This window comes from Phyllostomus hastatus, unplaced genomic scaffold, assembly GCF_019186645.2.
Source record: "Phyllostomus hastatus isolate PE091 unplaced genomic scaffold, TTU_PhHast_1.1 phas_contig_81, whole genome shotgun sequence".
NCBI classification, from domain to species: domain Eukaryota; kingdom Metazoa; phylum Chordata; class Mammalia; order Chiroptera; family Phyllostomidae; genus Phyllostomus; species Phyllostomus hastatus.
In genome coordinates this window covers 1,150,661-1,175,207 of record NW_025333962.1, presented here as the reverse complement: position 1 = coordinate 1,175,207, position 24,547 = coordinate 1,150,661, and the positions used below count along the sequence as shown (strand labels likewise).

The following is a 24,547-nucleotide window of genomic DNA, read 5'->3' as shown; positions in this document are numbered from 1 at the left end:
TAATATAAGTGCTGGAATATTCTATAGAGGGATTATGCATGTGATTAAGATGCTAACTACCAAAGTTGGTACAACAGGAGAAAATGGGAAGTTTTATTTTATAAACTTATTTGATATACATGTAAGTTTAGTTTATTTTGAAAATATTAAATTGTGCATTATATACAGTGTTGGATATTGGGGGATGGAGAGGAAAGACCACACTCTTCCCACTACTAAGGAACTATAAAAACCTAATTCAGCTTTATGTGGAGTGTAAGGTATGTTAAGTTTAAAAGGTATATTTCAAAAACCCTTTTACTTACAAGAAGTATGTATCTTTCAAGTTAAATGCAAAATATACTAAGTGTTTTTATTGTTGGGTTAATTAAAAATGTGCTTATGTTAAAATGTATATAATTAAATGTTAGTGAAAACCTTCAAACACAACAAATATGTTAATTTTGCACCCAAAATTAGAATGGGAAACATGTACTTAATTCTTTTAAAATAGGTGGAATAAGAGGTACAAATTTCCAGTTATAAAGCAAGTAAGTCACAGGGATGTAATGTACAGTGCAGAGAACATACTCAATAATATAGTAATGTGTACACTATAAGATGGTTTATTAGACTTGTTGTGGTAATCACGTCTTTGCGTATATAAATGTGGAATCACTATTGTACACCTGAAATATATAATATGGTATGTTAACTATATTTTTATTTCTAAAAACTTTTCAACAACGTGGAACCAGAACCAGGCAAAAGTCATTTCCAAGATTACAACCCCAGAGGATAAACTCTCAAGTAGGAAACTGAGTACAAAGGAAGAATTCTGACTGGAGGCTTCATATTCATCACTCCATCCAATTACAGTTTGCCTCAGTATTCTATTATCCAAATTTTAAACATACTGAAAAAGTTTAAAAGACAACCAATGAGCGCCTTTATATCTTCCACAAAGAAGTTGAGTAATTTTTTATTTATATGAAAATATGGTGCAAATATCATGACTTATTAAACTTGAAAACTTGCGTGCATCTCCTAAGGATAAGGGCATTGTCTTATCACTTCTAGAAGTGATATTATTTCGTAATACCCATTCCATACTCATATTTCAACTGTCCATTATAGTTGTTTTAATTTTTCTGAATCAGAAGCCAATTTAACCTTGATATAAGAAGAAGCCAAGATATAACCTTGCATTTGGTTATATCTCTTAAGTATCTTAATTTACAAGAGTTCACTATTTATTACATGAGCTTTTTGGTAAATCCAGCTGTTTTTCTTGTACAGTGTCTCAAACTCTATTTACTCACTGTGTAATTCAACTTTTCCTCTATTCCTTGCATTTCTCACAAACAAGAGGATAGGTCTAGAGAATAAATTAGACTTTTGTTTAGCATTTTTGGCAGGAATGCATCACAGATGGTCATGTGTGTATCATGTGTACACATTGGCAGGTTGTCCTACCAGCAGTAAAACAAGTTTGACAGCCAGACCTCTCCATTATAAAGGCACACCTTCCCTTTACAATTGGTATCTGACCTTTTGACACCATGTATAATATTTCTTCATCTAATAGTTTTTACCATCTATTGAATGTGCCTACTTTAATTCAATTAAGGGTTAGAAAATAGTGATATTTCTAAGTCAGTCATTCAATGTAGAGTTAAAAGGTAGCATTCTTCAAATAAGTTTATGAAGTTTTCTTTTATTCTTTCTTTTTTTTAAGATTTTATTTATTTATTTTTAGAGAGGGAAGGGGGAGAGAGAGAGAGAGAGAAACTTCAATGTGAGGTTGCTGGGGGTTATGGCCTGCAACCCAGGAATGTACCCTGGCTGGGAATCGAACCTGGGACACTTTGGTTCCCAGCCCGAGCTCAATCCACTGAGCTACACCAGCCAGGTCCTTTATTCTTTCTTTATAGGTTTGTTTATTTATTTTTCTTAGCATGTTGTAACCAATTACATTGATTATTCTTTTTGATGTTTAAATTTCCTAAATTTAACCAGTGGAATGTGCATTCAAGTTGGCTCCCATGTCCTTCTGACATTACCCCATTAGTTTTGAGAGCTCCCTTTTTTTGTTTTGTTTCATGAAAGGTATTCCAAGAACACCTTACAATTCTCCTGCTCCAAATATGGAGTCAGCCATTACTCCAAGGAGCCCTGGTTCCTTTTAATGGGAATGGCATTTAGAAACCAAAATGTGGGTACTAATCATGGTCACTGCTATTGGGTAACAAATATGTTTTTATCTAGAATATCTTGCAAATGACTCTGTACAATGTTAAAAACTGAGGACTTTTAAAAGCTTCCTTTTCCTTGTAAATATACTTAAATATATAAAGATTCTTTCTAATGAACAACTCAAGAAACAAAATATTCATATATCACTTTAGACAAAAGAACTTCTGAAAGCCCTGGCTGGTATGGCTCTGTTGGTTGGAACATTGTTCCATAAACCAAAAGGTTGTAGTTTTGATTTCTGGTCAAGGTACATGCCAGGGTTGCAGGTTCTGTCCGCAGTCAGGGCCAGCGCAAGAGGCAACAACCAATCAATGTTTCTCTCTCTTTCCCCCTCCCTTCCCCTTTCTAAAATCAATAATCATGTCCTCAGGTGAGGATTAAAAAAATTTTTTGAAGATGTACAATAAAAACAGATTGTTATGTGAAACCCCCAAAAGCAATTTCACCATCTGGACCTCAGCCGGGTTTAAGGATTTATGTCAGTTATTATAAAGGCATGTATAATTAAAGGCACTTTATGTGCCTTTAGGATGAACATGATTTTAAATCAATTATTAAGATTAAAGTGAGAGGAAACACATCAAATATATAAATAAACTGATTAAATTATTCCATTTGTGCCTAACCAATTTACAAAACAAATAGTATTCTTGGGACTTGAGGTTGGAAATGAACCTTTAACTACTATAGAAAACCAGAGTGGGAGACCTAGATTAGTCTTGACTCCACCCAGTAGCTCAATGTTTTCATTAGTAAAATTAAAGGGTACAAGTAAACTAAAAGTTTCTCCTCACTCTAGTGAGCTACCAGATGTATAGTCAGATTCTGCAAATATAAATCTTTGTAACTGATGAGAATATTTGCATGAACCTGCCCCTTCCCCACTACACTCCACCTTCTATGGGACTGTAAGGGACTCCATAAAGTAATGCAGAATCCCATCAAATTTAGAAATAATGTAGAAAAGGAAATGGAAGAGACTCCATTTGGGCAAAATTTTAATTTTCAAAACTAAATTCTAATAAAACCACATTTTTAAAGTGATCAAAGACTTGTAGAAGAAAATATATATTCCAAAACTGTGTTTATATGTAGTCTGTCTGGAAAAAGTCCAGCCATTGTTAATATAACAAGAACGGTCTGCACATCAATGTAACCTGGCAGCCAAGGAGAGTGGACTGGAATGCACATGCATGAACAATGACGACTTCACTGTACTAGTCAGTGGGGGTGGTAGATGCCACTGAGTGAGCATGTGTACTGTGTGGCCATCACATTCAAATCGAGTGAGTAGAGCAATGAATCTGCATCAAATTTGGCATTAGGCTCAAACATTCCTCCATGGAAACTCTTCAGATGATTCAGGATGCAGCTATGGGCAACTGGTGCTTTGCAGATTCATCATGACAACGTGCCTGCTCATGCATAACATCTTGTGCAGTTTTTTGGCAAAAGGTCAAATCACCCAGGTGACGCAGCACCTACAGTCCAGACTTTGTGCCCTGTGACTTCTGCCTTTTTCCAAAAAATCACTTTTTTCTGTTGTTGTTCAAATCTATTTATTTGTATTGCTATAAACCATTGTATTATAAAAACATTCCATTATGTATTCATCTGTTTTCCTTTATTGGGTATTTAATTTGTTTCTAACTTTTAAAATCACTTTTGAAATGGAAGCGATTTCTGTCAGTGAGATTCAGGAAATTATGAGAGGGCAGCTGATGGCAATTGGGAGAACTGTGTGAGGTCCCAAAGTGCTACTTTAAAGGGGGCTGAGGTGCCATTGTGCCATGCACAATGTTTCTTGTATCCCCTTCAATAAGTCTCTATGTTTCATGTTACATGGCTGTCTGTTTTACACACACACACACACACACACACACACAAGGGGAGACCCCCCCAAAATGGGATTATCTTCTATCTTCTGGAGGATGGGCACCTTGTAGTACAGGCTCCTCCCCTAGGTTAGTGTTCTGGGAACCCAGCTGTATCATGTACCACTGGCGTTGTTGTGAGAGGTTGTGTTCAGCTTCTGTGTGTGTGTCTGTGTATAAAACTTGCTGGTAAAGCAGTTCATTGATTATTTCCATGTGAAAATATGAATATAAAAAATTTATTTTTAGCTTTACTTTCTCTTCATGATAAAGAACACATCTTATGTCTGGGGAGACATATGTCTAGGGAGACATCTTATGTTTATGTCTTAGAAAATAAGGTCCTACACTTATTCACATTAATAACTAAATGACTATTTTTGTAAGAAAATTCATATAGAAGCTTACTCTTAAAAAGGGAGTAAAGTCTAAAGAAAGAAACAAAGTTTGTATTCCATTATTTTCATGTTTTTTTTTAAGTTTGGCTTTTACATTTTTTTATGAATTTAAAAACTTTTGTCTTTGAAATCTAGAATTTAATATTTCTTATAAAATTTGACAAGTCAGTGCTCTTCATAGTTTCACTGATCAGTTTTTACCATTACTTAGTAGTAACTGGTATTTTTTCTCCTGGAGAAGTAAAAAGACTTACTCTATCAGGAGGCTGTGACTTATTTATTATTCTCCTCATTATTTTCCAATGAGAAGTCTTGAATTTTTTTGAGACAAATTAAACTTCACAAGGTTTATCTCCTCTAAGAAATCTCTGATCCCATATTCCTGCCATTTAGACTTTTTCTTTAGTATGAATTTTTTTGTGTCTACAAAGGTTTGATCTGTAACTGTAGGCTTTCCCACATTCCACACATTTATAGAGTTTCTCTCTAGTATGAATTCTCTCGTGTTCAGTTATGATTGAATATTGGCTGAAAGATTTCCCACACTGTCCACACTGATAGGGTTTCTCTCCAGTGTGAGTTCTCTGATGTCTATAAAGGTTGGATATGCATCCAAAAGCTTTTCCATATTCTCCACGTGTATAAAGTTTCTCCCCAGTGTGACTTTTACAATGGTCATTAAAGGTTGAATATTGTTTGAAGGTTTTCCCACATTCATTACTCTGATAGGGTTTCTGTCCAGTATGAAGCTGCTGATGTTCAACAAGACTTGAGATGCAGGTGAAAGTTCTCCCACATTCCAAACATTTACACAGTTGTTCCCCAGTATGAAGCCTCTGATGTTTAGCCAGGTGAATGAGCTTGCTGTAGCCTTTCCCACATTCACAACATTTATAGGGTTTCTCACCTGTATGGATTCTTTGGTGTCTATAAAGTTTTCCTCTACAGCTGAATGCCTTCTCACATTCACTACATTTATAGAGTTTCTCTCCAGTATGAATTTTCTGATGTACACTAAGGTTGAACGATGGCTAAAGGCTTTACTACACTCCTTACATTGATAGGGTTTTTCTCCAGTGTGCACTCTCAGATGTTTGATAAGAGTTGAACTGCTGCTAAATGCTTCCCCACACTCATTACATTTGTAAGGTTTCTCTCCAGTATAAGTTCTCTGATGGACAAGAAGGGATGATCTATGGCTGAAATTTTTCCCACACTCATTATATTTGTTGAATTGCTCACCACTATGAATTCTCTGGTGCTCAATAAGATGAAGACTTTGACTGAAGCTTTTCCCACAAGCATTACAATCATGAGGTTTTTCTCCAGAATAAATTTGGGAGCATTTCATTAGATCAAAATCCTGTTTCAAATCTTTCTCAAAAGTATAACATATATTAGGTGTCCTTTCTCTAAGAGAACTCTGTTGTGCAATAAGAACTGTATTTATAAATAAGCCTTTCTCTAATTCAAGACTTATATGATTTCTATCACAACAGATGGTTTTCTTATGTGAGGCTACCATTTGCCTAAAAGGTTTCCTCTGTTGTTCTTGTTCTGCTTTGCTCTCAAATGCCAAAGCTTCTTCAAACTTGATGCCCCAATGACCAAACTTAGTGATTTTTTTCTTTGTTATTCCCTGAGACATTTCTTTTATAAAAATGTCTTGTCCGGGAGGCAATGCTTCTACTTCAGACCAAGTCTTGAAATCTAAAATGAATTAGAAGAATTAATGCCTCCTCTGCTGAAAGAGGTTAGCATGCACCAGTAGGATACCACCATCAGCAATAATACATATCAAAGAGGTTTGATACCCTCTGATCTCAAGTATGGACTTGAATCTGGAGAAAAACAGGATGGAATGGAAAGGAAGGTTAACAGGTTAAGGAGTGGTATAGGAGAATATACTAGACATGAAAATGAAGAGATCACCACCTGAGAAAAGTGAAGATAGCACAGACTGGCTGAGCAGAAGATATGAGGATACAGAAAATGACAAGCTCACATTGAATACTATGGGATACTTCAGTTTATCTTTACTTTCTACTCTGAGCACACTAGGCATGAGGCACATAACTTGTCTTTACTTTCTTCTTTCTATTCACATGTTGCTTTTTTTTTACATTATCCCCCTATGCTTTCACTGAAACTCTATACACAAGAATTTTAAAATATTTGCAATATTTTTCTTAAATTTTGTGATTTTGTATGTAAATAACTTCATACCAGGCTGTGAAAAGAAAAACAGTCTATTAAAAGAGGAAGTTTAGGTTTTAAAATTTACAATAGCCCTGAAGCATGATTGTGTTGATGCTATCTGATATAAGTTCAAGATGCTAATTACAGAGAAAAGAAAAATATGGACTACATCAGCCATGTGCAATAATCTATCCCTTGTGATTGGAAAAATAATAATTTTTTCATACTATCCTTCCCCCTTTCTATTTGATCAGGAAAAGAAATAGACATATTCATTTACTTTAATAAACTACAACCAGATGGTTGAACTTTCTTTGTAGGAATCTTTTGAAACTAATGGAAGTCTGCAAGAAATGTTAAGTCAACATGTCCTGATTTTCTGAAAAGCCCAAGCCCCCAGCTCAGATCTGATTGTAATTGAACAGATTTAGCTTCAGCTGATTCTAAGGAGTTCTGCATTAAAACCTGGCTTTCTTTAGTCAATCCATAACTGAAAGCACTTAAATTAGATCACTATAATTAAGTAACTGTATACTTAAATAAACTGCAAAACTTAAATAAAATATAATTGGATTATTTATGTTTTAAAAGTCCAACCAATTTATTGAAATTAAATAGTAAGAGGAACAAGAAATATAGGCCATACATCTGTAAAAATACAGATTTGTCTCAGTTAAGGATACCTTCGGGAAACCCAGCAGTTTTGATTTTCAAGGATCAACCAGAGTTCCATCTCCCTATTTATCCTTTGCCATGATGTGGCCTTCCCTAGCCATAAACTTACCCTACTATTCTGATCCCATTCTCTACAGAAAATTAATTATTTAAGCCTAGATTTACCATATCTTAGACTTTCAAAATATATTTTATTTACACATTCTATCACTTGCATACATAAAGTTTGTAAAAATTAATTCAAGTATTTGTTCAAGGAGAACAGTAACTATATGTTATTCATTTTTGTTAATTCCTTGTGCACAAGACAAGAATTCAATCAAAATGTCTTAAGTGAAAGAAAAAGAAATAGGCAGTGTCATTTGGAAAACTTATTTTAAAGGAAGATTCTTTCCTTTTATACTGGACACCTGAGACTCAATGAGTCATTTATTGAACAAATATTGAATAATCAGCAATGGGAATATGAACTAAATGACCAAAGAGTAATAATAGTTCATTGCTTTAGGATGTGAGACACCTCACTGCATGATGCAGGTGTGACGCTCAGAAAGAAGATACCAACATCAACTTTATTAGTAAAGAATGGTTTTATGAAGGAAGTTGGACAATAAAGATGGGATGGAGTTCAACAGAAAAAGAGAATTCTGTACACCAGAAAGAAGGACCAAAGCCATCTTTAAGGGAAGTCATTATTCAGGGAAGACATGTTGACTAAAGAAGAAATCCTGGTCAGAATGAGTGTAGAATGTTGTTAAGCAGGATGAGGGCACACACAGAGTTCTGGAAAACCTGGCTGAGGAATCAAGAACAGTAATACAGGTAACAGAAGGTCTTGGAGGTTTTCAGGCAGGAATGTTAAGAAAAAAGGGGTCATTTTTAGTAGGCAGTGTGGATCAGAGGAATGACAGCTTCAGGGCTCTGGCTGGACAGAGAACTGGATTTTGGGCCTCACTGGCATCAAGCTAATCATGAAGACAATTCAATTACATTTAAAAATTAACTAAATGCAATACATTAGATACCAGAGGCACAGCATTCCTTCAATATGTGCCATATAACTAGGAAAATAAATAATAATGATAATTCATTACAATAAATACCATAATGGATATGTTCACAGTATGTAGAGAGTGCTACATCAATGCAAATGAATGAAAATGAATGCTGACTGGGAAGCAGAAAAGATAAAGCAAAACTACGAACAAAGGGTGGTGTTTTACGCAGACATGTGGATCTTGAAGGATAAGTAGTTCTGCAGTGGGCAAGATGGAAGAGGCGATTCAAAATGAAGGAATAACCCACAAATGTTAGTGAGCAGGCTGCCTCACCCAGCACGTGGAGGTGACATTAAACTGGCCACTGATGGGACTGAGAAGGAACACAGAGAAAGACTATGAAGTAGGTTTCATGTCACATTAGAGCTTTACTTTACTCTGTTGATAATGGGGAAACAATGAAGTCTCTTGAGATCTGGGATTAATACCTACGTTTCAAAAATATCACTCTGCTGGTGGCGTGGACAGTGGTTAAAAAAAACAAGCCTCAGCCAGACTGAGTACTGTTCCCATAGTTTGTTAGGCTTGTTAGTGGCAGGTGGGGTAAGCTGAAATTAGAAATGTCTATATTAAAACCACAACCTATATGCCATCTGCACCACCTCCTATTTGCTAGAAGAAAATTATATTTTAATAAAGATGAAAAGATCTGTAGAGAAAGTGAGCAAAAATAAAAATAAAAACTGATGTCAGTGAAGGCAAGAGTCATAGATTTAAGGTCCAGCCACAAGGACAGAAGCAAAATATTACAAATCTATCACATGGTAAATAGAAATGACACTGGTGACACAGATTTATATCACTGTATTCAGCTTTTCAGCTCTGTGATTGAAGTATGTTAAAATCTCTAGACCTGACTGGTGTGGCCCAGTGGGTTGGTTGTCATCCCACAAAGTGAAAGTGCACTGGTTCAATTCCCAGTCAGGGCACATGCTTGGGTTGTGAGAGGCAACTGATCAATGTCTGTCTCACACATCAATGTTTCTCTCCCTCTCTTCCCTTTCTCTAAAATAAATAAATAAAACCTTTTTTAAAAATAAAGAAATAAAAAATAAAATCTCTAATGCTGTTTCTTCAGATAAAAGAAGAGGTGTCTAAATTTGATCACCTGTAAGTGGCCCTGTGACTCCAACAACCCATAGTGTTGTGACAAAGACCCACTACAGTAGGCTGGGCTAGGACCGCAGTGGCAAACTCCACATCCCTAAAGCGCCTGCCTCTGGCTGCTTTTGCGCCACAATGGCAGGGTTAAGTGGCTGCATCAGAGACCACAGGACCCCAAAACTAAAATACCTGCTATCTGGCCCCTTATAGCAAAAGTGTGCCGACCCCTGGACTACAAGGCTGCAGCGACTGTGCTCATGGCAGCTGGGTGAACAAAACAATGAGAGATGATCACTGGTCTCTAAAACACAACAGGGAAACCTCGAGAAGCCAGCAACACAGGGGCATTGACAGTACTTTGAAATATTTGGTTGTTGAAAGTTGTGAAAGAAAATGATGAAGAACTGAAAACATGGAAGGCAAAAGAAGGTACAAAGTATTTAAAATCTGTCAGATAGGAATCCATGTAAATCTGAAAGAAAACTATGAAGAGCAAACGGCCAAAGATGTAGAAGTGAGTGAAGCAAGCAAGGGACAGGAGCAGAGAACACATGACAAAATGTCAAGACAAGGCCCTTCCTGATGGCCCTGCCCAGCTCAGCCAGGGCTCTCTGATTCCAGGCATCGCCAGAGCCCTGCCTCCCCTGACCTGCTCAGGTAGGAAGACACCCTGTGCCCACTTCCCAGGCATTCACTCACCAAGACAGGTATCTGGAGGAATTACTCTTCCCACTGTGCAGGGATCTGTTCCTTAATACAACAGGCAGATCACCTGTGGCACAGAAAACAGGATCCTTGCTCAGGAGGAAGGAGATAGAGTTTGAACAAAGGGCATGATGAGTAAGCCCAGATCTCATACCCAGGAAGAAGCTGGGGGTGGATCAGGCAGCACTGCACTGCCGGGGAGGGGCGGGTGCGGCTGGAGCTGTCTGGGGTGGGGCAGAAGGTGGGTCTCAGCTCAGAAACAGTACAGGGCCTGGCCCATCGCCTCTAAAACAGGAGTCCGATGTGTTTCAGAATCTATCATGGAGTAGGAGGAAACCTACGTTGGGAGGTAGAGTAGAAGGAAAGGACAGGAAGGAGAGAAGAATAGCATTAAGGACATCACAACAAAAGTATATGCTGTCAAGGCTGAGAGAGCCCCTTTCCCAAGGGCACAATGGGGTGGAAACCTGCTGACTCAGAAACTGATCAGGGAGTCCTAAGTTCTCCCCCAGCAGATTCTTCATCAGGGAAAACCTCCTTCCCCAGCAAGCCCAGACCTAGGCAGGGCCTCACCCAGCAAGACCAGGATGAAGTCTGGCCTTACCCAGGGACACCAGGCTATGGTAGTTCTCCAGTATCACCTCCTGGTACAAAGTTCTCTGTGCAGAGTCCAGGTACAGCCACTTGTCCCGGCTGAAGAGCATGGCCACATCCCCAAACGTCACAGACTCCTGTAACAGCAAAGCCACTTCTGCTCGCCCAGGACCAGCTCCCCCACTGACAGGCCCAATAAGAAGCTGACACTGGGCTTGGCAGCAATTCTGACAACTCTCAGGATTCTAAGGTCTCACACCAGCCCTGTGGGTTACTGTGGAGCCATCCACCATCTATGAAACAAGTATGTGCTAAGGTCCCAGGGGGAGCAAAGGTGAATTAGCAGTGGGGAGGCAGAGTCCCTGCCAGCAGGAAGTTGAATCCAGCCCGGATCTGTCAAAGTAACTGAGCACATATATTAATTTCCTCCCTCCCACTCAAATCCAAATTAAAGAAAAATCAGAGTATCTTTAGAGCAATGCTGGGAGAAAGCATGGTCAGCAGAACAGAAACAAAGGAACCAGAGACAAAATAAAAAGAATGTCACTAAATATTTATTTATTAAACATTTATATGTTGGGGACAATAATGGGAACTTTGTATAGAGTATCTAGTTTCACAGCAATCCTATGAGAAAGCTACATGATTAAAGCATTTTCCAGGTGAAGAAATAGTTCAGAAAGGTTCAGTAACCTTCCCAAAACGCTGTTAGGAAGTGGGGAGCTCAAACCTCAATTCAAGAAAACAGATCTCTATGTTGTCTGATGGGTTTCCATTGACTATGAAAAATTTTTAAAAACAAAAAACGAAACAAAGGACTGTGCCAGACACTATAGGTACAAGAGGAAACTGTTGAAAAAGTAAGTTCTTCTGAGAGAACTCCAGTTTAAATCCCCAAGTGTGAGAAAGCAGAGAAGTGAAGCAGATAGCAGCCCTTGTAGGAAAGAGCTGAAGGGGGTGGAAAATCAGTAAGATGCTTTTGGTGGGTATTTCGCTGAGAATCCATTAAAATGTGATAAGCACATTATTTTGACCTTGCAAATCTACTTCTAGATTTCTACTACAAGAAATAATCACAACTACATAGAAATATTTATTCAAGGATGTTCAGTGAAACATCCCTTCTAAGTTCATGGCTGTGACAGGCTGAGTCATGAACCTGTGAACATATATGATAAAGGGCCTTGGAAGAGCTGTTTAAATTATGGATTTTGAAATGCGAAGAGTACCCTGAATTATTATTCAGGTGGGTCCAATGTAATCACAATGGTCCCTGTAAGAAAGACTCATGAGAGCTAGAGTGAGAAGAAGAGGAGGTAACGTGAGGAAAGAGGCAGAGATGGGGTGAAGCCATTTGCAGACGTGTCAAGGGCCACAAGCCAAGGAGCCCAGACAGTCATGGGAAGGCGGGGACCAGGCCAGGCAGCAGATGCCCTTGAGCCTCCAAAGAGAGCCTGTCCTGCTGAGAGCCTGACCTGAGCCCGAAGAAACTGATATCAGACCTCTGGCCTCCAGAACTGTAAGACAATCAATTTATGTTGTTTTAAGCCACTGAGTTTGTGTTAATTTGTTCCAATAGCCATAAGAAACTAATACAATGGTGAAAAATTAAGAAAATGGTGAAAATTGAAAAGAGTCATTATCGATAAGGGAATGGATAAGCAATTTATGTACATTTATTCCATTAAATGTTATGTGGCCATTTAATAGAATAAAGTAGATTTGTATGCCTGAAATCAGAATTTGACCTTGACATATTGTTGGATTCATATGAAAAAGCAAGCTGCACAACACTCTACTGTTATTAAAAAATTCTTTATCTGTATATACATATGTGCAGACACAAATATCTGACACAAATATCTGAAGAATTCAACAAGCTGTCCACCCCGAGGAATCTCTGATATTTGCACAAAGGGCAGAAAAGCAACCTTTCACTCATTACTTCATATGCTCCCATTTTTTTTACAGTGTGTGTGTATGCTTGTTTTGAATATTTTTAGTTTCCATTTTAATTTATGTAGGGACTTTTTAGTTATGCCTCTTTTAGTGGTTTCTCTGAGAGTTATAATATGCACGCTTAGCTCTTTATAGTCTATTTGGAGCCAGCATGTGGTTTCACACAGAATACAAGAGGCCCCCTTCATGCTCTAGTTACACCTTCCCAGTCCAGGCAGCCAGCAGAGCTCACCGAGTATGCTCAGGGAAGGCCAAGGCATGGTGAAGCAGGGCGGAGGGTGCAGCAGGGCAGAGAGCATGCAGGAAAGCCATGGAGGGAGGAGACTCTCCAGGCACACCACCCTTTAACTGCATATGCAGACTATGCTGTGCCTGGACCAGTATTAGGAATTGTGGCTTGAGAGAGCTCAAAGGAAGGCGTGAGTGTGTCAAGCAAGACTTGTCAAATGACGTAGGTCAGCTGCAAGCCATCAGTGAAGAAGACAGCTCCAGAGGTGGCCAGCGGCATTTATACCTTAAACAGTATTGTCACTGTTCTTGCCTTGGCCACAAGTCAAAAAAGGCATCCACACTCCCCTGAGACAGAGGAGAGCTTTTCCAGTCCAGATATAAATGAACCTACAGCCACAGCTATCACATGCATTACAGCCCCATGCATTGCAAACCCCAATGTAATACCATATTTTTACTTTAAAAAATCATGCCTGTCAAAGAAACTGAGAAGAAAAAGTATTTTGCCATTTATCCAAGTAGCCATCATTTCTAATGTTCTTCATTTCCTTTCTAAGATTAGAGTTCCCATTTGGCATTATTTCCTTTTAGCTTGAAGAACTAACTCCCTTTGACAAGTCTTGTTGAATAGGCACACTGAAGATAATTGGCTACATTTTATTTTATCTGAAAGTGGTCTTTGTTTCACCTTCATTCTTGAAGAGTATTTTCTGTGGCTATTGAATTCTGGCCATTGTTTTCTGGTCACTATTATTTCTGATGAGGAGCCAATGGACATTCAAATATAGATTCACTGTCCATGATGTGATTTTCTTTCTTCTGTCTGCTTTCAGTCTTGAGTTTTCAGTGACTTGTCTAAGACTGTTCTGCCCAATATGGTGGGCACAAGCCGCAAAGGGTTACTGAATACCTGAAATGTGGCTAATCTAAATTTTGATGTGTGATTATGTGTAAAATACATATCAGATGATTTACTAGAAAAATATATATATACATGATATCTCAATAATTTTATGTTAATTATATTTTCAAATATAATTTTAGATATACTGGGTAAAATAAAATATACTGAATGGTTTTCTTAGGCTCCACTGAGGAATAAATGATAATCAGCCACAAAGTTAGGCAGTATAGAGCTTTACTGGGGTTTGTGAACCCGGGCAAGGTACCCTGGTCTGCACGGTGGGGCCAAGGAAGATGCACCCAAGCAGGGAATATGGCGGGGTTTTATTTTGGTTGGCTCTCTTTGTGGGAGCTGGGATTGGTCTCCTTTGAACAAAGTGGCAATATATCATTGGTGGTTCTCCTTGCACCCTGGTTTGATGTAAGCCGTCTCTTCTGGTTTGTAGTTCAGCCTCCATCTTGTCCTACCCCGCCCATCCTAACATATACTATCAAAGTTAATTTTTCTGTTTCTATTTATTTTTTACACGACTACTAGAAAGCTTTAAACTACGCTGTGACTTGCATTCATGTTTCACATTATATTTTTATTGCACAGCATTGGTCAGTGATGTGCTAAGCTGTGCTTTTCTTTGTATTTATTCTGCTTGAGGTTCAGTGAGTGTCATAAACCTCTAAATATGGGTTTGTTTGGTTGTTTGTTTTTACCAAATTTGAGAATATTTTGGCCATTATTTCCTTTCCATGTATTTTGCCCCATGCTTTGTCTGTTCTCCTTGAACTCCAATAACATTTTATTGGAACTTTAACATTGTTTTACTCATAACTGAAGCTCCTTTTCATCCCTGTTCTTCAGATAGGATAATTTCTATTGATCTACTACAAGTTTCACTGACATCTCCTTATGTTTAGTCCCAAAAGTTTAGCATACACAGTGATTTTTTTTGTTTGATTCAGATATTTATTTTTAATCCTCACCCGAGGATATGTTTATTGATTTTAGAAAAAGAAAAGGGGAGAGAGAAAAACATCTATGTGAGAGAGAAACATTGATCAGCTACCTCTCATCTGCACCCTGACCAGGGATGGAACCTGCAAGCTTTTGGTGTACAGGACAATACTCCAAGCAACTGAGCCACCCAGCCAGAGCAATAATAGGGGAAACTGGTGACTATGGTGTTATCTTTGCAATTTTTCTCTAAATCTACAACTGTTCTTAAGAAATAAAAAAATTTTAAGTGACAATACCAAAAACAAGTACTAATTCACTGCCAAAAAAGATGTAATTAACATAGTATGATTAACAAAGAAGCAATCAATATCAACTTCCATGTGTCTTTTTCCCATAAGATAAATTATGAATTACATGAAAACAGACTAATGAATGTTTATAAAATCAGCAAACAGCTTACTTTTCAAAAAATTGTAATTATTTGCTGTTCGATTTTTCTAACAGACAGCAGAAAGAAGTTTGCTTCTCAGTACCCTGAATAAAGAAAGAAGTTAAGATTGGATATCATCACCGAACTGCTTCAAACAGGTACCTCAGGTCCCTGAGAGACTTAAAATCCATAGTTAGACACTGAATTATCAGTCCACAAAAACTGGCTCCAAGTTGCAAACACACTCCTCTACAGCTTCCCTCAGCTAAAATCAAGTCAGCCTCTGCAGCTTTGGGGTGTGAGAAGCCCAGAGTGACAAGCTGTCGGGAGCCAATCAGCAGCTAACCTTTGACACAGTCGGGTGGGATGAGACACATCTGCACAGCAGAGGTGACTGTGGTCAGATTTCCTTTCTATCTCTTCCTATATGACAGTCCCTGCTAGCAATAGGTGGTGGGATTTTTGGATACCTGTGTGTTATAACAAAAAATCTGCACGATGCCTCTGATTCTCCGCAAAATGAGTTGCTCACCACAGAATAGAGACTCCTAGCAACCCTAATGTTGCCTGCTTCCCCCACCTGGGAAGTTACGGACAAAATTAAACTATGGGCAGACCAACTGCCAGAATGCTGAAGCAAACTGTTGCTAGGAACGTTGCTTAAGGAGTCACCACTCAAAGGCTTAAGATTTATTAGAGCCACTACCCCCACACCCCATACCCTGGACAGGAGGGTAAAGAAGCAAGGAGTTCTAGTTGAGAATAATAATCTCAATACATGGAAACAAATACAAAACATGGCCCCCCCAAGATATATAAATCAAAAAACCTAGGCAAAAAAACAGTTACCTAACTGAGATAAATTTAACCTTAACAGATAATAGTTGATTTCTATATATCTATCAATCACCCCTTGCACTCTTTTAATTTAGACCAATCTCTGAAATCTTAGTAGATACCTAGTTACTAATTGGCACCTGAAAGTTTGTGCCCATATAGCTTCGTTGGCTATCTGACTGATGACCCTCTTGGTCAAAATAACTTTTGTGTAATATGGTTGATCTGTGGGACCTCCTGTACTTTTCGGTAATTTCTTTGTTTAACATGATTGATTTGTAAAACCTTCTGTGTTTTTAGAAATTATTTTTGTGGTAACCGTTTCTGTTTTAATAATCACACTATGCACTGAATGTTGTATAACCTCCCCTATAAAAATAAAGATTGATTTTTCTTGGTGAGTCAGTCAGGCCCAAAAAGCCTGGCTGTCCTCCGGCACCCCACCGGATGTCTCGCTTCAGTTACTTCGCCTTAGCCGTGCATCCTTCGGGGACCCTGAGACCTCGCTGAGGCTGGACCCTGGCAACAAGCCCTACCTTTGGGCAGAGGGTTGACCAGGTAAAAGCTAAGTACTGCTTTGCACTGCATTTTGGTTCCCTGAATGCAGCCGTCTTCTTCTAATTAAAGTGTCTAGGGAAAGTCTAGCCTAGTGAGGAGAGACATACCAAACTTGGCAGGTGCTAAAATAATACTACTGCTGCCAATACCAATGGCAGTGACAGCTAGCATTCATTGAGATTTAGTACCACCATGCACTGTTCTCAGCACTTTACATATACTTTCTCAGAACATAATGCTAAGTGTACAGACTGTCTTGTCTGGATTCAAATGCCTGGTCATGTTATTTGCTTCTCTGTGTCTCAATTTCCTCAACTGAGAAATATAGATATAAACAGTCCTCTTGTAAGGATTAAATGAAGTATGTACATTATTAACCCCACTTACAAATGAGGAACTGAGGCACCAAGAGATAAAACAACTTCCCCAAGGTCATATCCGTAGCTTGGATATGAACTCATGAAAAAAGTCCCAGGGTCCACGTTTTTAAGCTATGAACTACCACCACTTTTTGCAAAAGCAGCCAGTGACTCACAGAGGCTTTGGGTATGGCAGACCAGAGAACACAGTGAAGGGAAGAGGGCTGGTGTTAGCAGACAGGTGGGACGTGCAAGTGGAAATATTCACCAAGAGTCTGGGAATGACAGATAGGCTCTCTAGGGAAAAGTTCAGGCATGAGGACAGAGAATCCACAAAGACCTTCAGAAAGGTGAGGGCTAATGTTATGAAATTAATCTCAAAGTGAAAGCATCAAGAAAATGGGGCCCAGACTTCCAGCCAAGATGGAGACGTAGGTAGACACACTATGCCTCCTCACACAACCAAAGAAGGACAACAAATTTAAAAACCAAAAACGACCAAAACTGACAGAAAATTGAACTACATGGAAGTTGGACAACCAAGGAGTTAAAGAAGCATTCATCCAGCCCTGGCTGGCATAGCTCAGTGGATTGAGCACAGGCTGTGAACCAAAGTGTCGCAAGTTCGATTCCAGGTCAGGGTACATGCCTTGGTTGCAAGCCATGACCCCCAGCAACCACACATTGATGTTTTTCTCTCTCTCTCTTTCTGCCTCCCTTCCCTCTCTAAAGATAAATAAATAAAATAAAAAAAATTTTAAAAAAAAAAGAAGCATTCATCCAAACGGGTACGAGGGGCAGAGACGGGCAGCCAGGTGGAGAGGACTCTAGGCAAGGTGGCAGCTGGCAGACCAGGCAAAGCAGTGGCTGGCAGACTGGGCAGTCCCACATTTGTGTGCAGATAAACCAGAAGGAACAACTAGGGAGTGAGGCAGACTGCGCAACCCAGGGTTCTAGCACAGGGAAATAAAGCCTCAAAGCCTCTGATGGAAAATAGCCATGGGGTTTGAGGCAGCAGTGGGAGAAACTCCCAGCCTCACAGGACAGTTCGCTAGAGAGACCCACAGGGTCCTAGGACGTACACAGGCCCACCCACCTGGGAATCAGCACCACAAGGGCCCAATTTGCTTATGGGTAGCAGGGGAAGTGACTGAAAACCAGCAGAGAGTGGAGCAAGCTACACTGTTCCCTCTCAGACCCCTCCCCCACATACAGCATCACAACTCAGCAACAGGGATTACCCTGCCCTGCTGAACAACCAAGGCTCCACCCCTTATACTTAACAGGCACACAGAGACAAAAAAAAATGGCCCAAATGAAAGAACATTTCAAAGTCCAGAAAAAATACAACTAAGCAACAAAGAGAGAGCCAACCTATCAGATACACAACTCAAAATGCTGGTTATTAGAATGCTCCAGGAAGTCACTGGGTACTTCAGCAGCATAAAATAGACCCAGGTAGCAATGAAGGATGCATAATGTGAAATAAATAAAAATCTACAGGGAACCAACAGTGACAGGACGGAAACCAGGACTCAAATCAACAGTTTGGAGCAGAAGGAAGAAACATTCAACCAGAACAAAATGAAGGAACAAGAATTCAAAAAAATGAGGAGAGGCTTAAGAACCTCTGGGACAACTTTAAACATTCCAACATCAAAAACACAGGTATGTCAGAAGGAGAGGAAGAGCAAGAAATTGAAAACTTATTTGTAAAAATAATGGAAAACTTACCCAATCTGGCAAAGGAAATAGACTTCCAGGAAGTCCTGGAAGCTCAGAAAGTCCAAAAGAAGTTGGACCCGAGGAGGAACACACTAAGGCACATCATAATTACATTAGCCAAGATTAAAGATAAGGAGAGAATCTTAGAAGCAGCAAGAGAAAAGGAGAGAGTTACCTACAAAGGAGTTCCCATAAGACTCTCAGCTGATATCTCGAAAGAAACCTTTCAGTAAGAAGGGGCTGGAAAGAAGTATTCCAAGTCATGAAAGGCAAGGACCTACATCCAAGATTACTCTATCCAGCAAAGCTATCATTTATAATAGAAGGGCAGATGAAGTGCTTCTCAGATAAGGTCAAGTTAAAGGAGTTCATCATCACCAAGCCCTTATTATATGAAATGTTAAAGGGATTTATCTAAGGAAAATAAGATAAAAAATATGAACAGTAAAATGATAACAAACACACAGCCATTAACAACCAAACCTAAAAAAAAAACGAAGACAAACTAAGCAAACAACTCAAAATCAGAATCACAGAAATGGATATCACATAGATTGTTAACAGTGGGGGAGTGGGAAGGAGAAAGTGGGGGGAAGGTACAGGGAATAAGTAACATAAGTGGTAGGTAGAAAATAAATAGGTGAAGGTTAAAAATAGTATAGGAAATGCAGAAGCCAAAGAACTTATATGTACAACCCATGGACATGAACTAAAGGGGCGGGAGGATGTGGGTGGGAAGGGGTGTGCAGGGTGGAGGGGAATAAAGGGGGAGAAATGGTACAACTGTAATAGCATACTCAATAAAATATATTTAAAATAAAGTTAAATTAAAATAAAGAATAAAGAAGAAAAGAAAGGGGCCCAAGGAGGGGAAGTAGAAGGAGAAAAGAATCAGAGAAGATGTAGGCATGAGTCAGGTGGCTGAGAGGGCATGTGGACCATTTAATGTCACAGCTTCACAAAGAACTCCTAAGAAAGAAGAAGGACCCCTGGGAAAGGCCCAGCCCTCTACCCCCCACCCCAGTGTCAACCTCAAAGCCCAAGCCAAGTGGAAGCCCTTCAGGATGCCCACCAATCAGTCCTGACCTTCAGCATCTGCTCTGGGATCTTGTCTCTGCCTGTTCTGGGATGTTTAATCACTTCCTAAAATCATCACCATGAACTCCTTGAAAACAGAAACAACATCTTTCCTTTCTGTATCCCCAGCATCCTGCATAGCACCCTATACATAGCTGGTGCTCAATAAAAGTTTGTTGAAGGCACTTTTGGTCCTTCCACGTCTCTGCCCCAAGTGAGACCACACCCTCCATAAAGACAAAGCCTGCTGAATGCCCGGACTTCTCACCAAGTGCTTCCTATTCAGTGTTGCTACGGTCCTTGGTCATGAAGTGGTTGGTGAGTTAAAAGTGACGTCGGGACAGAGGGCATACACTTCTCAGCAGCTCTTCTAAAAAGTCCAGGATACTGGAGGAAAGTTACAAGCCTCTGGATACTCCACAGTTCTCACTGGAAAGAAAACTACCTGGACAGAAAATGGAAACACGCCCACCATCTCTGAACCCAGAAGGCAGTTCAGGAAAAAGACAACCTTCACTTACCATCACCTGTGCAGGCAGAAAATCCATGGCCATTCTTTCCTTCTTAGTTTCCTGCCAAGGGAGAGTGGAGTGCTGTCAGGGTTGATCTGGAAAAGGAAAGTGTATCATGAGGAATTCTGGTGTCAAGGGGTGGTTTACAGAGAGCAAGTTACAGCCAACCATAATGCCCAACAGGTCCCAACAAAGCCACTCCACAGAAATGATGTGAACTGAGGAAAAAGGTGTACTTACCAAGCCGAGAAGCATAAGACAATTTGTCAACCCCTTCTCCTCTCTGTATAAACCATACTTCTAATTTCTGTTAAACTGACACTTCTGTTAAATTGATGCTTTAACATCCACCAAGAGTCTATTAGCAAACTGTGATTCACCCACAGATACCTGAAGTCCTTAGATATCCTTAAACTACACACTAACAGTCACAGAGGATATGAACTTCCCAGGCTGCCCCTTTAAAACACAGCCAGCCAGTCCTAAGCCTGCATGTCCTGCCGACCCCTTTCCTTCCAAAAGAAACCACAATGAAGGTGCCTGCCCACATTTCCCTCTCTGTCTCAGGATGGAGCCAGGGGCTTCCCCTGAGCAGCCTACCTGGAGTGTTGTATTCTCCCACAGAACGATGAGTAGGACATAACCTGCAAACTGTCCATGTCTGTCTGTCTGTCTGTCTCTCTGCATCTACCTTAGCATACTTCACCCAAGGGAACATGATTAAAACATGCACTCTCACACAAGATGAATACCAGAGTGTTGCTCTGGGGCCCCTCCTAAACACAGATTCCATTGGTACCTCCTCTCATAGCAACCACAGCTCACACAGCCCTCAGCCTCTCATACCCAAACCTGGCTTGGAAGAGCCAGGTAAAGGGGTGCCTGGAGCAGCCAGACAAGCATCAGAGAAGGGCATTGGCCACAGCTGCCTGCACTGGCTGCCTGAGTTTGCAGGGAGCTTTTGGGGCACAGCACCTGGCACGAGAGCTCAACAGACTGGGTATAGTGTATAACCTCGGATACCACACCTCAGCGTGAGCACAGCTGCCGTACAAAGAATCGTAGAAACCATAGGTACACCTGCTCCATGCCAGGAGTGTTGAGTGCTTCTCGTGTATTATTTGTAGTCCTCAAAACAACTCTAAAAACTAAGTACTGCTACTCCATCTTACAGGTGTCAGAGACTGAGAACCAGGATGCTTGGTGACCTGCTCAAAGAAACAACAGCAGTTAATTATGAGAGGCTAGAAGAGAATCCAGGTCCCAGCCCAAGGCTCCAGTTCAATGTGGTAAATTGCCCAGCTGCTCTGCCTCGGTTTCTTTATCTGTAAAATGAGGGAAGTGTATAGCCAACCTACATGTAATTGAAGGGTGAAATGAGTGAATTCATCTAAGGGGGCAATTTTCAACCTTTTTCATCTCATGGCACAAATAAACTAGTTACTAAAATTCTGCAGCACACAAAAAATACTTTTTTGCTGATTTGTCAAAAAAGTAGGTACAATTTTGATTCATTCACATTGGATGGCTACATTTTTTTATTTGACCATCTAAGGGGAGAGAGGTCAGTGCCCCTGACTAGTCAGGTGCTGCATGTTTTAAAAATTCTTGCACCGCACCGGGTGAAAATCGCCAATCTAAGGCGCTTGAACAGTGCCTAGTAAAGCTAAGTTCTCCATACGCATTAGCTACTGTTTGTTTCACTTATAAGTCCCACAAGACAGCCACAGAAGACTCACACCCACAGCTGTCCCAGGCACCCCAATTCCCTGCCCGCAGAGCAACGCTCTCAGGTGGTGGACGGGCGACGCTGCAGGTCCCAGGTACCCCAGCCCGGCCCCCTCCCCCTGCACACGCCCCACTCACACGGAGGTGGGCACTGATACCCACGCAGGCCAGAAAAAGCTGGGGAGTTTCGCAGGCCAAAGCAGAGCACCCCAGCGGTGCCCGCACCACGAGCCCCAAAAAGGCCTTAGCGTCCAGGAACGCCGCGGACCTGAGGAGAACTACGACTCCCATCATGCCCAGCACTACACTTCCCAGAGGGCACCCTGAGGAGGCCACTAGAGGGAGGCGACCTCTTCTTGCCAAAGCCAACCGTGCCTGATGTAAGGAAAGGGCTGCGGTGAGAGTTAAGGGCCGCGTTCGAGGGAGGGTGTAGCACAGGAGCCCCAACCCAAACCCAGGAGCTGCTTAAGGATTTTTGATATTCTGAAAAAATGCCCGGAGGACTAGGAGATATGGACACGCTGTTTATTACTCATATTACAGGGGAGCGCGTTGACCAAGGCCAGTCAGTGCGAAAGAGACCACACCTCCTCCAGTCTGAGGCTCATCATAAGGAGTTCCTGACAAAGACAGCTCGGGTTCAGGTTGCACAAACCTACGTGTGGCCAAGAGCTACATTACCGTAGTGTGTATGTGCAGATGGAAAAGGTCAAGAAGCAGTCACAGGACAAAAAGCCGCTCCCAAACGGAGATGAGGAAGGAGTTACAATCCATTCTCAAAACAATGCTAGAATCTCTGAGTAGCCCTCAATCACGGGAGGGGGATAGGCCATGTATTGACCCCACACTCCACACTGGTTTTGCTCTTCCACCTCAGGTTCTTCGCGTTAATTCTCCTGGTGGGAGACCTGTGCAGTGAGCATGTTGGCACATTTCATCCACAAGGGGTGTAAAGGCTACACCCCAAGACTAAAAGCCCAAGGCAGAAGCCAAAGAGACCCAGGAGGAGGGAACACCACCAATTGTCTGCGGCAGTCAGTATTGTATATTCTTGTACAGGAAGGCAGGCATCCACCCCAGGAGTTGCAGTTTCATTTGCAGTCTCGTTTCTGTGTTCAGTACATATGAGTACAAGCTGTCATCCATATACCTGCCATGCTAACAACCACCCCACACCACCCCAAACGGCTAACGTGAGCTATGGCTTGGTGTGTTAGCCTGCTTCCTCATGAGGGAAAAACCTTCTCACATGTCTGTTTGAAGAGGGGGTCAGAAGCCTTCCAGCCCTGCAGCCATTCCCAGCATGTCTGGTTCACAGGGTAAGTCAACCATGGCAAGCCAGCAGAGGCCCCAGTCAGGAACTCTGTGCAGACCCAACAGGTTGAGCGGTTGTTCTCAGTGGCCAGCATTACCACCCATTGGTGGAAGGTGTTGCTCCTGCACAGTCCAACAAGACAACCCTCAAGAATTTGACAGGTCATAGTATACATTCTATGAAAACAGAAAGAACCAAGGTTAATGCACACAGCAAATCATAAACCAGTTTCTGAGTCTGCAGGACTGGCAGATAAGAAGACTCCCAAATGCAAGGCTTTTGCTGGGATGAAATTAATCAGTGGTAAGCTGATAGACCCTCTTCATCTGCCTGTTAAATGTCTCTAGTAATGTCATCCGGGGCTCAGGTAAATTCTGTAAGGTTGATGATGCATCAGCAGTTCTCAACAACTCCACATCAAAGGATGAAGGAAAAGTGAAACACTAATGTGAAGAAAACTGGGTAAGTTCAGGATCCAGTCTAGTTCATAGGTAAGAAATAAAATTTTGCAGTCAGTTCACTGAATTAGAGTCTACTTTCCATAATTGGGTATAACATATTTTATTGAAACATACTTTTTCCCCTAAAATCATCCTCATTTTTATCAAAGAGCCAAATCAAGGCCAACTCATTTACTGTGTTAAGTCCAGTTTCAATTCGGCCTGATTACTGCATAAACACAAGGGGACTACCAACAGATCATATAGACTCTTTAAGACTGCTTTGCTGGAACTTACGCAGGGAACATTTAGACTGAGCTTCAGTCAGCCCACACACACCTGCCACAGGCTCTGCCTGCAGTGACTACCTACATTCCTCAAGTCCTTGAAGTTCCCATCATATCTTAAAGTTCCTCTTTGCCATCTTTCAAGAAAGCAACCTTCACTCCTTACCTGGAAACACTGCCATGAACCACACACCAAACACAGTACCAGGCCATTTCTCTAGTGGGCTTTCATTGGTTTCAACAGCCAACCTCGGTTCCCCAAGGCTTTCTGGTAACACCCAGTGTACAGGCCTGCCTCCTGCAGATCTGATATTCCAGGCAAAGTCTTGGTTAATAAAATCACAGGTTTTATGCATCCTGTTATGAAATCAGATTCCTATTGGATTCATGCA

At 40.7% G+C, this 24,547-nt stretch overlaps 1 long non-coding RNA gene across 1 annotated transcript in view; it reads right to left on the bottom strand.

The window, feature by feature from the left end:
• The window catches only part of LOC123826540, a 62,960-nt gene extending 40,584 nt beyond the window's left edge, over positions 1-22,376 (bottom strand). The window contains exons 1-3 of the long non-coding RNA XR_006787088.1: positions 22,252-22,376; positions 21,414-21,593; positions 20,395-20,480 (exon numbers count right to left, since the gene is read on the bottom strand). This is a non-coding gene — a long non-coding RNA (uncharacterized LOC123826540). The remainder of the gene's footprint in view (positions 1-20,394; positions 20,481-21,413; positions 21,594-22,251) is intronic.
• Positions 22,377-24,547: the final 2,171 nt, after the last annotated feature.